General features: G+C 34.8%; 2 long non-coding RNA genes across 2 annotated transcripts; one reads left to right on the forward strand and one right to left on the reverse strand.

Annotated features, from left to right (window-relative positions):
• The first annotated feature begins 541 nt into the window (after positions 1-541).
• On the forward strand, positions 542-2,315 carry LOC128235089 (uncharacterized). The gene is made up of 3 exons (XR_008261126.1): positions 542-821; positions 1,164-1,570; positions 1,814-2,315. It is a non-coding gene; the product is annotated as an uncharacterized LOC128235089 (long non-coding RNA).
• Positions 1,592-3,005, reverse strand: LOC128235090 (uncharacterized). The gene is made up of 3 exons (XR_008261127.1): positions 2,892-3,005; positions 2,540-2,692; positions 1,592-1,910 (listed from the first exon to the last, which is right to left on the reverse strand). It is a non-coding gene; the product is annotated as an uncharacterized LOC128235090 (long non-coding RNA).
• Positions 3,006-16,692: the final 13,687 nt, after the last annotated feature.

Below are 16,692 nucleotides of genomic sequence, written 5' to 3' on the forward strand. Positions count from 1 at the left end.
GTTTTAGAGTTGTATTTATTTATCTAAGTTTACATTGATTGTCAGTGAAGTGTATTATTGCAAAAATAATTAAGATTCCCAAGAGTATAGTCATAAAGTTTAACTGCAAAATAAAATTACTACGCGTTCTACTTGCCGCGGACTTAAACGTACCACTTTTTTGAGTATGTAAACCGTCGAAATACATCCGATAAAAATGGCCGAGATGTTCCGAATGATCTGGGATTGGTCCCATTCGGAACTCCTCAGCTGTTTTCGATAAAAATGGCCGAGGAGCTCCGAATGGATTGGTCCCAGATATACTTTTTTTACAATTAAAATCAAAGCGCTTAAAGCGTTAAAAGGCTTTCAGCCTGCTACGATTTGTGAATATAGTCAGAAATGCCAAATGGAACGGAAAGTGTGTGAAGAATTTTCAGTTTGTCCCAGTAAATTGAATCCAGTGTCTTGAGCATGATGCATATATGACCTTACGACAGCGGCTTCTAAGCCACGCCCCCTGATATCAAGGGAGCGAACTCTGTCTATGTCCGTCAAACAAACGAGGAAGAAATGGCGTCACGCGTCGTTTCGCTTTCCGATATTCCTGACAAATTATCATAAATGTGACATTACAATGCGAAAAAATAGAAGTCAAAGGAATTTGTAACTGGCTGCTACATCGGAAGGCTCGATATATCTTTAGAAAATGACGATATCTAACATTTACGGGGTGAAATCTATCCAAGTCAGAGAAAATCGGATAGCCGCCATGTTGTCAACATTGACATCGATACAAAGGAAAAGCGTGTGTGTGACGCATACTGTAAATGCAAACAAGGGTAAGTTTAACTTTTAATAACACCGGCCCTTCTTACAGTATTGTTGAAACAAAGATTAAATCATCGCACAATATGAGTAAATCATAAATGGCCCGAATGGGGAACCCGGAAGTGACATTAAATTACAGTTACATGCCAGCTATACAGTAAAACCTTGTATTCTATAGTATGAGTAGAAATGGTTTATTGGGGTTCTGCATAAAAAGTTTCAGTTCTAAGCGATTGAACACTCCCCCTTATGAATAATAATGTAATAGTTGACAAGTGACAATCGTGGGTGATACCAATCTGTAACTTTTGCATTGCTCAAACATTCACATGCTTTGATTTTTGTTCTTACAGAAATTGTGGAACATGTTCACACACTCTGGCTGTAAAAGTAGACCTGGGAGGAAAAGTGCCCCCGGTGTGGGGCTCGAACTCACAACCACCAGAACACTAGCCCGGCGCTCTAACCAACTAAGCTGACCGGGCAGCTGGTTCTAACCCACACACACTACCCTCCCCCCATTTACCGGTTAAGGCTGGTGGAGGGTCTCCTGCTATTTACCGTTGACACCATTAAAGTATTCTGATTGATGGAGATAAGGAAGTCCCCTTATTATTGTCTTCAACAAGCCTACCGCCACAGGGGACCTAGCATAAGACCGGAAACCGCCCCCCCCCACACACACACACATGATATTTGCCAGTCCAGGCAATGTCAACCGCAAGAGAAAACCAGTGATGACAAGTTTTACAAATAATCGGTATGACCTATTTTAAAGCTTTTTATAACATTTAGTTTTACTTTGCTGTACAAAAGTAATGGACTATTTGTCCAGAGAAAAACAACAACCACAAAACATTAGCTAGTATCTTGTCAATATTTCATTATGATATACATGTAGAAAGCAAACATCAAAGGCAGTAGCATTTACAGCTAGTATTAAAATATTTAACAATACATGTAACTGATTTATTTTAATATTGGCATCTTTTATTTATTTCAGGAAAGTGTGGTCTTTTGAAGAGAGTTCTTGAAGTTGTTCAGCATGTTGTTTTGATGGATTCTTGGAAGGATGTACCTCTATGATGTTAGCTTCAGTTCTGGAGTATAACACCAGTTGTTGCATATTTAATATCAGATTTATTAAATACATTGTTGTTTTGCAAACATTACTTAAACTTTGATATTTCTTTGGTGTTTATGTAAGATATTGTAGGTGAATATCTCTTTATTGCAATGGCAAATATATTTTAAAATATATAGCATTAGCAGAAGTTATTTTTCACTGTTAAAGCTGCACTTTCACAGATTGATCACTTTGACAACTTACACAGGATTCGATTGCATTTATCATGTTTTGGCTCGGAGAAGTTTGCTTTGTGATTTATATATTAGGTCTTAATTTAAAGAATGCCAAAATAAGCCGATTCTGAGACAAAAAGTGTCAAACTAGAATTCTGTGAGAGTGCAACTTTAAGAATACTGTTAATCGAGTGTGCATGTGATCCGGATACTGAACATTGGATGACCTATCATTAAATATTGTAGATTTACGTAAATGGCCCAAAATATAAGATTAACAATGAAAATACGTACATGTTTGACTTGTTCTTTATTCATAATAAGTCTAAGTCTTTACAGCACATGTTTGGCAGAATCAAGTTCTAATGAACATAGTAATTGATTTAAATGTACAGTGAAATAATTTGTTTTATACAGAAAATAATACCTTAACGATTCAGACCGATCTGTTCTCGTTTTGTTTTGGTGGCTCAAATATTTATCTGAGTTTTGGAGGAGGCCTAGCTGGTGTGAGCTGGTCAAATACAGTAGCTGCTTGAGGGTCAGTGTTTTCTTGATTGGATTTCCCGTCGACAAAGTGCTGATATGAAAATAAGAAATCTATGAAATGTGTCGGAATGACAGCTACAAAAGCCATTGTTTACATTGGAACTATACGACGATATGAGATTCGGAAGCATGCGATGGTTCGGACAAAAATTTAGTTGTACGATATTTCCTGATTTACTTTGAAAGCAAAGCAGTTTATAAAAGCTACATAACGGTATCAACAAAAATACCTCTATCTTGAATGAAATCAATCGTGTCCATGTTGAACCTGATATTAAATGGCCATTAATGCCGATTTGACAACACAAGCCAAAGCATAAATGTACGATGTTTATAGTTTAAAAATAGAAACACTTATTTAGGTCATGCACGGACAATTTCAGTATTAAATAAATTTTGAACGGATTGAAATAAGTAGTTTTTTTCAAAAAAATACTTTTGTACAGACGTATAGATGTTTCGCCTTTGAACGATCTTTCAAAATTTCCAAGTTCAGCTGTTGATGAGGTCTTCCACAGAGTTTGATACAGCACTTGCATTTTTCTAAATAACTCGCTGGTTTCGAATACGGAACGAATTGTAAGCCATCTTTAGTCGGCCTGGCTACCTTGTATCCGAATTACAAGTGCCATGATAACACCTTTTTACCATAATACTTAAAAAGGCGAGGAATTGCCAGCGCATGTATATGACGGACTCTGGTCAGTTTGACGGACAAAATGGCGGATAGCAACACGGCTTATCAGCCCTACATTCTGATTGGCTGGTAGGACCTGTCAATCAAATCCTGTCGTAAACCACTGATATAAATCTATTTATTTTGTCCGCGAGTGACATAGGTTGAGGGCAATATTAAATACATCAATACGTACAGGAAATAAATAGTATGTGGGTGAGTCGATTCAAAGGATTTTAGCGAGAGGATCCTGTAATATTTTGCAGAAAGATTCCTTAAACATAAACTTTATTAACATGGAATTCTATCAGTTAAAAATAGAATCTGGTTCATCCGTTTCAATTAACTCGGAAAACCATGTCAGTAAAACCCGAAAAAAACGGGTGGGGGATGGATCGTATTGAAGATGCAATTAAATGTGTGTTAGCCGATTTGGCATGAGATATCAAACCAAAGTGTTTAAAATAAAATTGTAATATTTTGTTTTATCCTATAGTCTATTTTTGGTGATTGCAATTCATTCATAAGTATAGTATATATGTTTAAAACAGCCATAAATCGGCTATTACTCATATTATCTTTATTTCCACCCGAAAGTGATTTAAACACATCGAACGATCAAACGGTCATATTTAAACAGTATATACAGCAATACATAAAGCATATTATATGAGAAACAAAGTCGTTACACCATGATAACGATGTTCATGTTATAATATTGTAAGATAAAGCATATACTTTTCACTGAGCGTATGCTTTCTGAGTATGTGGCTACCGTATTATGATTAACGTGATGTTCAATGCACTCAAGGCTTATAATTATTTTATTTATTTGTTCTCGTGGCAATTGCCGGTTCGAAAGCCGAAATAGAAATGCAAGTAATTAAAGGTGCTCGGGAAAATATGCTTTTATTATAATACATTTGAATTTCCCGCATATTTAATAAAAACTTCTTTTTTCAAACGCCTTAAAATGCATTAAGACAGGCAAAACAAAAAGGTAACCAAAATAAGTCTTACATAAATATTAAAGCCGTCGTTTTAGTATTAAAGACAGTGCACATGGACAAGCAAAAACATAGAAAAACAAACGTAATGATAATTTCTAATGCGAATAAAATAAACGGAAGTATTAGGTCCTTTGTGAGTGTAAGTCTAAGTCTGTTTACTCAACGCATTTAGAAAATATCTACATACTGCGCGGATACGTGTTTCTATATGAGCATTCGGTGCAGCATGTTCATTACGAATCGCGCTAGTACAGTAGTAAATGAACCCTGCACTGTTTCATGGGGTCTCGAGTGTGCTCATTAACACTTGTCTCTCGGTGGAAAGTCTTGGGCACGAACGAAGAAATACGATGGACGTCGACGTCAGCTGAACACGCAAGGCAGTGAGCCCGACCTGGGGAGATCTTGTTTTTGTGAGGAAGCCGGCACGGTGGGTATCGCCAGATGTATATCTTCTCGAGATTGCTCAGTTGACCAGATAAGGGCGCGTATGGAAACTGCTAAAACGTTGAAATTCCGGGTCGTCGGAACCACTACTTAATGCATATTATATATTTTTACAATTTAAATCAAAGCGCTTTAAGCGTTGACAAGAATAGCGCAAGGATCCTGTCATTATAGAAATCTACCTAACGAACATAAACTTTATTTGGTTTATCGGGCATACTCTGGTAGTAAATTAAACACGACTCATGTTTGAAATGTAGAGTAAATTATACTAAAAAAATGCCTAAATGCCTTATCCGTGGAAGTCCTTTTTTATGAAATCTAAAGTTCAAGATAAGATTTCATTTGCATCTAGTATTACTCCATACTTTTGTAATCATTTGGGTATTCCACGTATTAAATGAATAGTTCACGTAACTGTTACTCCATAGTTTTTATTTAATTGAGTATCAGCATAAAAAACTTAAAAGCATTTGCGAAGGAATTCATCAACATGAATATTCTATCTTTAGTATACTATACTATATATATGTTTATTTGTTTTACAAATAGCAAGCCGAAGCAGGCCAAAAGCCTTTCAACGCTTTACGCGCTTTAAGTGCTTTGATTTTGCATAATGTCAGAGACAGGGATCTAAAGAGAGAGATTCTTCAAGTAATTGCAATTTGCCTAATTGTCATTATATGCATTAAAGTTGTAACAGACCGAGAGGGTTTGTAATCCGACAGAGCATTTCATTTGAATATTATTTGTAGTGTTCAAATGAATAATGTTTAAACCATAATTATTTTAATTAGACAGGGATATGTTTCCGAGAAACCATAATGATTTTACTTTAGGGTTGTAGATAAAAAGGTCAGGGTATGTGTCTTTTTACTTCAAAACTTAAAATTAATTCTTAAAGGAAATAAAAGTTAAAAAAAGGTGTTTTTGTACTTAAAAACACATTTAAAACATAAAAGTGTTGGTGATAATGGAAACTACTCTTCTTTCCGTGTTTATGAACAAACACTGCCATATTACACGAGGCAAGCTTTATACAGGTATCATGCACGTGTAAACAAATAACAGAACAGAATAGACATTTTATTTAAACTTGTGCATCGTACGTTGTCTACAATACATACATGTTTTAAAAAATTTGGTCAAAATATTTACAAGTATTGTTTAAATAAAATGATAATGTTTGTTTATACATCAGTTTAAGTCGTGTTCATAATTGCTTTGACCGCTTGCTCAATCGGAACTCCTCGGCTAGTATCTAGTCCACCTAAATGGCCGTCAACGAGTCTTTTGACGATTTTCTTAATATGGCAGACTCGTTACAGGGATACATAAGAAATGTCAAAATAATAAAAAAAAAGTATCCCTGATCGCTCATTATTGTAGCTAGGCTAGTATCAAGATATGTTAGACCAAAAACAGAATGAGGAGCGAACTTTTACCACTTATTTGTGTGTAAGTGTTATTTCTATACTTATTGTATTTTATTAAAATATAAAAATGGTTTCAAAAGAGCCCTCATGAGAAACTAAATGGAAATGTCATTAATTCTTAGTGGGTGGGGTAAAGTCTTCTTTTGACAGATTCTAATATAGTTAATAACAATTTTGAAGCTCCAGTGATCAGTGGCAAAAATTAAGAAAACAAATACTCTATTTGATTTTTTTTCAATAATAAAAAAGTCTGAATCTGACTTTACTTAAATCGATAATAGGTTAGACTACTTTCTCAGTGAATTAATCTCATACATTTCATATCATTAACTTTAATTTTTTATAATTAAAATTTACATTCTTTTAACTAAGGATGTATGGTTTATATGTCCGTGAGTGTTGGTATCGAACAACTTAATGTAATGGCACAATTAAATGCCTCGGCCCTGTTCACTAATATAGTTCTCTAAATAAATTAGATGTTCATTCTAGTGGTTTAGCAAAATGAGTTTGAACGCATAAACCAGCACACATTTCTTTCAAGACTAAATTCTATGATATCCATCAGTGGTGATGATGCAGAAACATTGAAAAATGCTGACATTTTTACTGTGCCGATGAAATGCAGACATTTAAATTTTAATCTTATTGTCATTTTTCAGAGAAGAGTATGGTACGAGGGGTGCAGCTGACTCTGATTCCCGGCTTGTTCTAATGAAAAAAAGGCAGATAAGGTAATGGTTGTGCTATTTTCAAAATTCGGACAATAATTTTAACAGTCAAGTATCCTATCGGTTTAAGCCCAAAAGTACCTGCATGTTTGTACAATTATTCAATTAATCAACAAGGACTGACAGTATTAAAATATCAACATTGTGGATGAATTTAAACATGATAACAACTTCATTTCATATTTTTTAATTTACCAGTAGTCCAAAGCTAAAAGCTGCTCTCTCACAGATTGACAGTTCTTCTTGGTCATTCTTAAAAAGCCCAAAGGAGTAATTAAATTAAATTTACACATAATTATAATTAATTATATGGCTTAAAGCAATAGTAAAAAAATATTTTCCAAACAATTGAAATCTGTTCTATTATGTGTGACCTTATATGACTAGATAGAAGGAATTTTTACCAAATTTTCAAACTTGTATATATGAAAGACTGTGATCTGATATTATGTCAGCAGTCTAATATCACTGGTTTCCATACATTTGCACAATAATTGCCAATTTAAAGACAAAAAATAAAAAAGGTGTCTGAACAGTAAAACTGTAAGGATGCAGCTTTAAATTGGTGTTGTACTTAATATTTTGTGAATACTTTTCTGTTGTTGTACAGGCTTTTAAAATAATTGATCTGAAAATATAATTCATATTATTGTTGTATTTTCTGTTTTCTATTTCAGGCACTGGAATCCGAATGTAATCAAAAATGCCATTGTATGAGGATTGACCTGCAATGCATGGAAATCATCTAACACAACTGCAACGCCTACCTTGGAAAAATGAGTGCAAGATGGAAACAAAGCATTCAGTGGAACATCTTTTCATCTCAAATATTTGATGACTTACATACTGATGTGAAGTTGAAGATAAAAGTCATCTGTAGGTCCGTGATTATTAAATAAATCCGAACATATATTTAAAAGGGTTATATGGTAAAGGATTTATCTACGCTTAAAGTGATTCTGTAAGCTTCCAGCTTGCATAGCAATCATCTGATAAGGCATAAAATAAGATACTAGCTGACTTGCAAAATATATACTAGCTGACTTGCAAACAGTTTTTCCATTTGTGTTGATTTATTTTTCAGTCTGTTGGAATGTTTATTAGAAGTGATGCGCATTGCTTACTGCAACCAATATTTATTTTCTTTATTAAGTTAAATTTAACGAACACATAACATGACTTGTGATTTTACAGATGCATGTTTAGTTTGTTGATTGTATGCGTTTATTTTCTCAAATGATGTAATAAAAGTTATTCTGAATGACTGTCCTTTTTTGCTTGAAGAAAATGTGTTGAGGTTTTGGCATAGCATAGTGTCATCATCATCATCATTGTTGTGTAAAATAAAACATTCAAAACAATGTATTAAAAACCAAACTGTCAAGCCAAGTACTCAAAGAGGCACAAGGATATTGCTAAAGAGACCGGTAATACATTTAGACAAATAAAATGCAAAGAAAGATCTATAATTCTGACACATGGTAATGCTTTAGTCCTCTCATTGTATGTTAAAGTGGAGACACAGTATTTTTTGTAATGAAGACTTAAATTTGTATGGCAACTTAAAGCCATATTTGGGGATTAAACGCCAGAAATATTGTGAAGTCTCCCAAAAGACTCAATGCACTTAAAAGGACTTGGCACAGAAATAAAAGTAAAAATGGGAGCAAAACCTAATTTATCATTAATTTTACATTGGATTGCATACAGATGGCTCTGTTATTACTTGACTAATATTAAAAATAAAATTAAGAGACATGTTGATCCAAACTGTAATTATTCTTGTTTGCATTTTATGGAGTTGGACATTAAAGAGTCATTTGGTGAAGAGTGATCTAAAGGCTAATTATTCAAAATAGATTAAGTATTATTGAAAAAAGTCTGGTATACATTGCTGAAAAGCTTAGTGACCTGGCTAAATGTTTTGTTTAAGGCTTTTATTTACAAAAAAATAAATCAGTTGAGTATCTTATCCGTTACTCTTTTGGTGTTGTTGTTTTTAAATAAAAAATGACAATTTACTCAAAGATATTGAGACTAATAATTATAGATTAAGACAAATATATTGTGTAAGGAAACTTCTAATGAGTGGTTTTATCCACAGCCTAGGAGGTAAAGTGAAGCATGATCTGCCTTGAACAAAGACTATCTGTCAAATTAATTAATGCACCAGTCAATTGTAACCCCCCCCCCCCCCCACCCCAGGTCCAGAGGAATACTGGGGTTAACCGGGGAAATAGGCCGTGTTTTTACCTATCAGGTGGCCCTGCAGTGCTGGGTGAATGTGGTGGTTTTGTCTTCGCTTAAAATATAGAGGGGAATGGGCCTTACCTAGAGTCCCTGGGGTGTGGGAGCATTTGGCAGGGATTTTGCCACTGGATCATCCGCGCAGGGTGGGGAATTTTAACCAGGGTTGGCTGTACTGAAAGTCAAAGTCCCCACTATTCCCTAGTCCTTCTTAAATGCCGTCCAGGCTTCTTTTTTAATGATGGTTAGCCTGGACGTCATTCATAACAACATTCGTAAACATGTTCAAAATGCCGATCAGAATTTGGTCGCACATTTATTAAGAATTTTCCAATTTAGTCTATCAAAACAAAAAAGAAGACTGTACCGGTTAAAAGTAATCCTTTTTACATCAATTGCACTATATATTATAAAATAATCATGTTCCGAATTGTTAAAACAACATGCATTTTCAAACACCATCAAAATTCACGGAACACCATTGTTTTCTTTAACGAATGTAGCCGAGAATATCCAAATGCATTTTCTTTTCTCTGCTTAAGGTTACACATGACTATTAGTTACTTTAGTACGAGCTGTAGTGTCATTGGCAGTAGTTTTGTTAAGGCAACTTAAATGCTGTATCGTAAATCTGTAAATTATTCAAAATAAGCATGAAGGCCAATTCTCACACAGGGGACCGGCTTTGTCATGTTTTAACCCCTTAAACACATTTATAAGTGTTACTTTTGTTTACCAATATAGTTCTTTTAAAAAACACACAACAATTCTAACTCTAGTTGTTTTCCTATAAGCTTTAAGCTTGACAATAAAATGCACTCTAGTCGGAAAAAAAAAGCAAACAACAATGTTCTGTAATTACGTTTTTCTATCAATTCCTTTAAAAATAGTAATTTCCTGAAGATTCCCTTTAGTTGAGTTTTGTATAGGTTTTCTAATGTGAGGAATAAGGTAATATAAATATCATCATGAAACATCTGTTCTAGCGAAACTATATATATATATATATATATATATATATATATATATATATATATATATATATATATATATATATATATATATATATATATATATACACACACACACATAATAAATTGATTTTGATTCACTTAGTGTAACAATGCTGTTGATATACATGTTTTTTTTTAATATTTAGTCTTATTTTATATACATATGTATAATAGTATGCATTGTCCACATTGCCCTTAGAATAGTTTGTAAATAAATCTTGAATCCTGTATGTGACGATAAATGTTTTTCAAATTCATTAAATACAAAAGTGTGGTAACTGATAACGATAGTGTTAGGGGAAGGTAATCCAGACTAAAAATACTACATCAGATTAAAACCCAAAAGTATAGTTGTGTGTAACCTTTTTTCTTTTTGGCAGTATAAAAGCTCCTGTCAACTGAAATCAGGTATTTAAATTACTTTTTTGAAGAAATAGCTTGTGAATTTGCAAAATGGATATGGTAATTGATAAGAATTAAGGTATTTATTGGCAGTCTTAAGCCACAGAATACAAATGAAGAACATTTCATTTCATTGACAGTTTTTACATGTTTTTGAATTTTGTTATGAATGACGTCCAGGCTAACCATCATTAAAAAAAGCCTTTTAGACATTGCCTTTTAGCATTTTAGAATGACTACACTATTCCCCAGACCTGGGGGGGGGGGGCGTGGTTACAATTGTCTGGTGCATATCCACATAAACGTTGTACTGGTACTCTAACAATAGCTAGAGGTTACTGCGTGGATAGTCACCGCCCCACCACAACCCCACAGAACTGTTTACATAAAAAAAATCTGCAGCCCAAACCCAATAATGCTTAAAACTTACATTTCTTAGGGTATTCCAATAACTGTTGAGAAAATGTTGACATTTAGTCCATGCATGCATTTAATCCGATGTAATGATTCATGCATGCCATGAACCGTATGATCATTTCAATGACTGTCAGTACATTTTCTGTGTGCTCACGATTTTTCTAGAGGAAATAGAGTGCTTCAACTATAAGGAAACATCTAAATATTCATAAAACGAACATTCTTTGAGGTTACAATAAATATTTTCTCTTAAACAAGCACATTTAATTTAACACAATCCATTTCCTTGTTGTTACAATGACCTTCTTTACGCGGATTGAAAACGGTGTTAATCGCCGGCAGCCGCATCGCACTTTCGTATATCCTTACTACTATTTACGAGGTCTATCTCGAAGCTTGCCGGAGATGGCCGAGTTGTTACGATTGCCGCTTGCTATGACGCAAGGAAGTATTTAGCTAAGCATATTAAAAAACATAAATGTAAAATATAGTAACCTGTTATAGACAACTCATAATGCTATGTTAAGCACGAATCCGTTACAAACATCCCAACTCAAGAAAACAGAAAATAAATCCACGCCCAAAATCTAGTATTTTGGACGATAAGGTCAATATAAATCAATTGCCAGATATTCATCCTTTTTGCTAATGGGGGCTGGGGATGACATTTTATTTTTATCTTTTATTTTTTTCTTACATGACTGTTTCACCGTTGAATATGTGTTCAAGCTCTTTCTTATTGCATAAGGAGCCATATGGTTTTCTAGACAAACCACGAACACGATCGTAACAATTCTCCTTTTTGCATGTGCATATTAAACATTGACACCGTAGGTATGAATAAACGCCGTTCCCAGACAGTACCGGGCCGGTACACAAGTACAGACCCTAGCTCAACCTTTTTTATTATGTCAATAACATTTAAGAGGCAGCGACAATTAATTTATAGTCGCATGAACTTTAGCGTGTGAACCTCAGTTTTCTCCTAATTCCGCGCTGCTCTTTCTTCAAAGTCCAAAAAAGGCTATTATATGTATTAGTCTCATATAAGAATTGTGAAACTTCATGATCTGATTCAAGCACTGATGAAGTCAAAGAGATGTCTTAGTGTGAACATGTTTGGTGATGGTGTCCAAAGTTATACCACGTTTGATGCTACCTTTATGATAGTGGAATTCTAAAATTCTAAACGTAAGAGCGACATTCTAAACGTGAGAGCGACTGAAACAGTGTATTATAGCTTCTTTTAGTTAGCAGGGGAAGTGGGCATACTTTATTTAAAGACATTTAGAATTCCACCACAAACTCTCACTTCTTTGGTCTATTGACCATTGACGTGTATTGGATGTAGTGCTGAGGTACTTATATGTCCCTAATTCTGGGGGACAGTTTAGAAGAGAAAAACACAAATCATTTTTTTAATGAGCGAAAATTACAGTGTTCTTGTAGCAATCAGCGGAGATCATAGACAACAGTATACAATTGCGCAGTTCTTTATAATCAACGCGTGAGGGCATCGTTAGGTCGTTGTCAAGGCGTAAAATGGCACGTCAAAGAGAGGAACTCAATCATTTCGAAGCTGGAGAAACTGATGTTGAGGTGTAGACGCTGGTTACAGATCATGTAAGTGTTTTAAGTAAACCATGTTTTTGTGTATTAATGTAATCTTATTTGATTTTATTATTTAATAAATTTCTCGGTTTCACATAAATTATAAGTTTTTAGTTTGATAGCTCGTATGGGTTTATTGTAAGCATTGAGGCCATAGGATTTTTGATACATATTCCGAATCCCTGATGTATGGCACTAACGAAAACCCATTTCTTAAGTGTAACGGGTGTCACCTTCTGTAGTTTTCTGTATCAGTGTGTGTATACCACGTGATAATTATGTCAAAATGCTACGTCGGAAGGCAACATTTTGCTTAAATTGAAGATTTAAAACAAAGATAACTTTTGTTTTGCTACACCATTTTAAATGAAACAAAGGCAGTCTATGCTGCTTAAAGAGCCCCGCCTTCGTTTGTTACCGGAGTTTGATAAGGTGATTAGTTTCATCAATCACTTCGGCAAACCTGTTTCCAAAATTATGTTTTGACAGTGGTTCGTCAGACGGTCGTATACTGTGAAAAGGTTTGTCGACGTGTTGTAAGAAACTAAACTCTCAATCAAACTCTGGTAAAAGACCGAAGGCGGGGCTCTGTAAGCGGCGCGGACTGCGCTATGTTTCATTTGAAATGGTGAAGAAATAGCGAAGTACATTAGAAAATCTCTGCATTGGGACGAAATATATATTCTAAACATAATTCATGATCCTAAATGAGCAAAAACTCGTTGTTCAGTTCATTTTTGGTCGAATATTTCGAATATTTTGGCGTAAATTACATGTAGCCTTGCCTGAATCAGGATCAGGAAATAATTCGATATCACCTACACTATATCAAGAACAATGCAAGCTAGGTTTGTGACACTTGGTATATGGTTAGGACAATAATAAGATTATGCACACACTTTTTACTTCTTTAGTCGAACAAAAAAATGTAGTTGATGTGGCAATGAAAATGATGATAATACTACACTTTGACTTGATATTGACATAACTCAAAGCATATTAAAGCTACGGTCATGAAACTTGGTAGGTGGACACTTTGTTATAGGGAAATTATGCACATCTGAAAGTTCTTAAACGTCGAACAAGTAATGTGGTTGCTATGGCAACCGAAATAGTGAACATGTTTAAAACAGTTTGTTGCTGTGGCCACACAATTAACGAAAATACACCTCGCATAGAATCACAGAATATATAGGTTTAGGAAACGATGTGGAGAGATAATAATATGAAGATAATTGTTGTTGTTTTCTTTGGACAAATGGGTGCTATGGTAATGGAAATTATAAAAATAATAAACAAGTGAAGATTATACTATATATCTCATAGTAGTGAAATTAATCTTGATAGCTTCTTAACACATATTTGAATGATCTAACGGTATATTATATACAATACCAAAGGAGTTGTTTGTTTGGTTGCTGAGAAACAACGTGTGGCTGCTATAGCAACGAAACGGAGAAAAAACTATATATTTATGCAAGTAATTTCAGATCATTTTCAGCTCGAATTCCCATAATTTAAAGGTCGTTGAAAGGTCCTTTTATACATGTTAAGTTTTCATTTAGAGCTTCGCAAATTTTAAGTAGATATTAATATAATTTGATAAAAGCACTTACACGTAAATGTGTAAGCCAAATATGGAACTGTTTCAGGTGACTACATGTTTGCAACTCTCCAATTATCAATTTACTATGGTTTTGTGTTGATTGCTTTTATTTTTAAGAAATGTATTTGCATTTTTAACACCAGGAAGTTGATGCATTGGAGCCTTGTTTGAGGACGTTTCATCTTTGTTGGATCACATGTGATTTTTTTTCACCACAAAAGCACTATGTTTAAGAGGTCGAAACGTTTTATTAGTAAACAGTAAAATGGTTTTATTTAGAGTAAAATTAAAAATTTGGTTTTGGCATTTAGTAAAATAATTAATGTTTTGTTGTTGTTGTTGTTGTTGTTTATATGAAAATGCACCGGAAGACACACACTTAAATGAAACGAAACACCAGTGGTATTGTGCTTGAAGTGTTCATCTAACAACGTGGCTAAAAGTACAGTTACAATTATGCTATTTCAGACACGAAGCTGTTAATAATATCACAAAAGAAGATGATGGTAAACCAAAGCACATCAAATGCAACATTTGCTCCAACCGCGATAAGAGAGCTGAATACCGCCAAAGAGGTGGCGGCTCCAGTAGTTAACATGACGTCAGCTCCACCTACCATTGACCTGCTGGACACCTCGATAAACACGTCCCCGGAAGTGGTAATTCCCGTTTTCCTGGCCTCCGCCTGTGTCCTCCTCTTCACCGCTCCGTCCTATGTGGCTTTCTCACGGACCCGCAACACACCGCAAACCGCAAGGTTCCTATCAGGCGGATTGCTCATTTTCGACATGCTGGCAACGTTGTTTGTTTGCATAAGAGGCCCAGTATCTAATCTAGAAGTGTATGTCATCTTACAATTCCTTGCCCTTGGGGCAAGTTTTTTGTCATATATTACAATTGCTATAATGTCCCTGGAGAGATTGGTCATCTTTCAATGGCCCAACGTGTATTTACGGCTTTTGTCGCCTAGGATGACTCGGCGTATTAGTGCATTTATTTGGATTGTCTACATACTACCTTACTTGGGTCACATAGCGAAATGTATCGCTATATCGTCTGGGACAAGATTTGCGACTTGCATTGTCCGTGGCGCAGTGATTTATATTCAGTTCACTTTTCCATTTGTTGCCCTAGTGTGCTGTACAAGCTTTGGTTTGATTACCATGATTGTATGCAAACAAAGCTCCAAATTACAAACCTCCAAAGCAGGAGTCTTGAAACAAAACCGATCAACTCTTGTCGTTTTTATTTTTGTTGTCATATATTTGATCACCGCAGCACTGTACATTGTATTTTCGACGGCGATTCCCCTGAAGATCACTGCACGCAGCTTCATCCTAGACATCCTCATCGTTGTCAACGAGTTTGCTGACACGTGCGCGTACGTTCTATGGTTCAGAGAGACTCGCCTAGAATTACTTAAACTCGCATCAACGGTTTTTCCGTCACTGCAGAAACGAACAGAAAAGATGAAAATCGACATTTTCGAAATAACCACTGTCAGGAACACAGGAATAATTCCCTAGATACGAACGAAACACTGGAATAATTCCCTAGATACGAACGAAACACTGGAATAACTCCCTAGATACGAACGAAACACTGGAATAATTCCCTAGATACGAACGAAACAGTGGAATAATTCCCTAGATACGAACGAAACACTGGAATAATTCCCTAGATACGAACGAAACACTGGAATAACTCCCTAGATACGAACGAAACACTGGAATAACTCCCTAGATACGAACGAAACACTGGAATAATTCCCTAGATACGCACGACACACTGATGAATATCACGTACTCGGAAGAAATCATTTATAAAAGTTTTCATATTCAGTATATATGATTATGTTTTCATGTTTATTATGATTATGTTTTCATATTTATTATGATTATGTTTTCATATTTATTATGATTATGTTTTCATATTCAGTATGATTATGTTTTCATATTTATTATGCTACTGATGAAATATGAAGATTCTGGATACCAGTCTTTGTAGTTTCAAACGAAATATAAAACGAAACTTTTATCTTTGGTCCTTGTTTCAAACATTCCGTCATACTACTGACTTTCCCTATCGAGAAGTTCGATTATTGTATTTGGCAACACTGATAATCAAGGTCTCGCGAATATGTCTTCTTCTAAGACATCATACTGACCATTTCTACCAATTATGATTACATTTAGACATTCAGTAAAGTCAAAAAGTGGTTACACAAAGCACATACGAGGTTTGTCCCTAAATAGCGCATACTTTAAAATCACATATTTTATAATTACATAGGTTTCTTAAGATAACCGACACATATATAAGCGATATCCAGCTCTTTGGCACGACACTGTATCAAGTTCATGTTGATTTCAGGGGCAATACTTCGAACTTGTCAAGGTCAATGAAAGATTACGCATTGCTTTCTTCTCGCTTTC

This window comes from Mya arenaria, chromosome 5 (assembly GCF_026914265.1).
Source record: "Mya arenaria isolate MELC-2E11 chromosome 5, ASM2691426v1".
Classification (NCBI taxonomy): Eukaryota; Metazoa; Mollusca; class Bivalvia; order Myida; family Myidae; genus Mya; species Mya arenaria.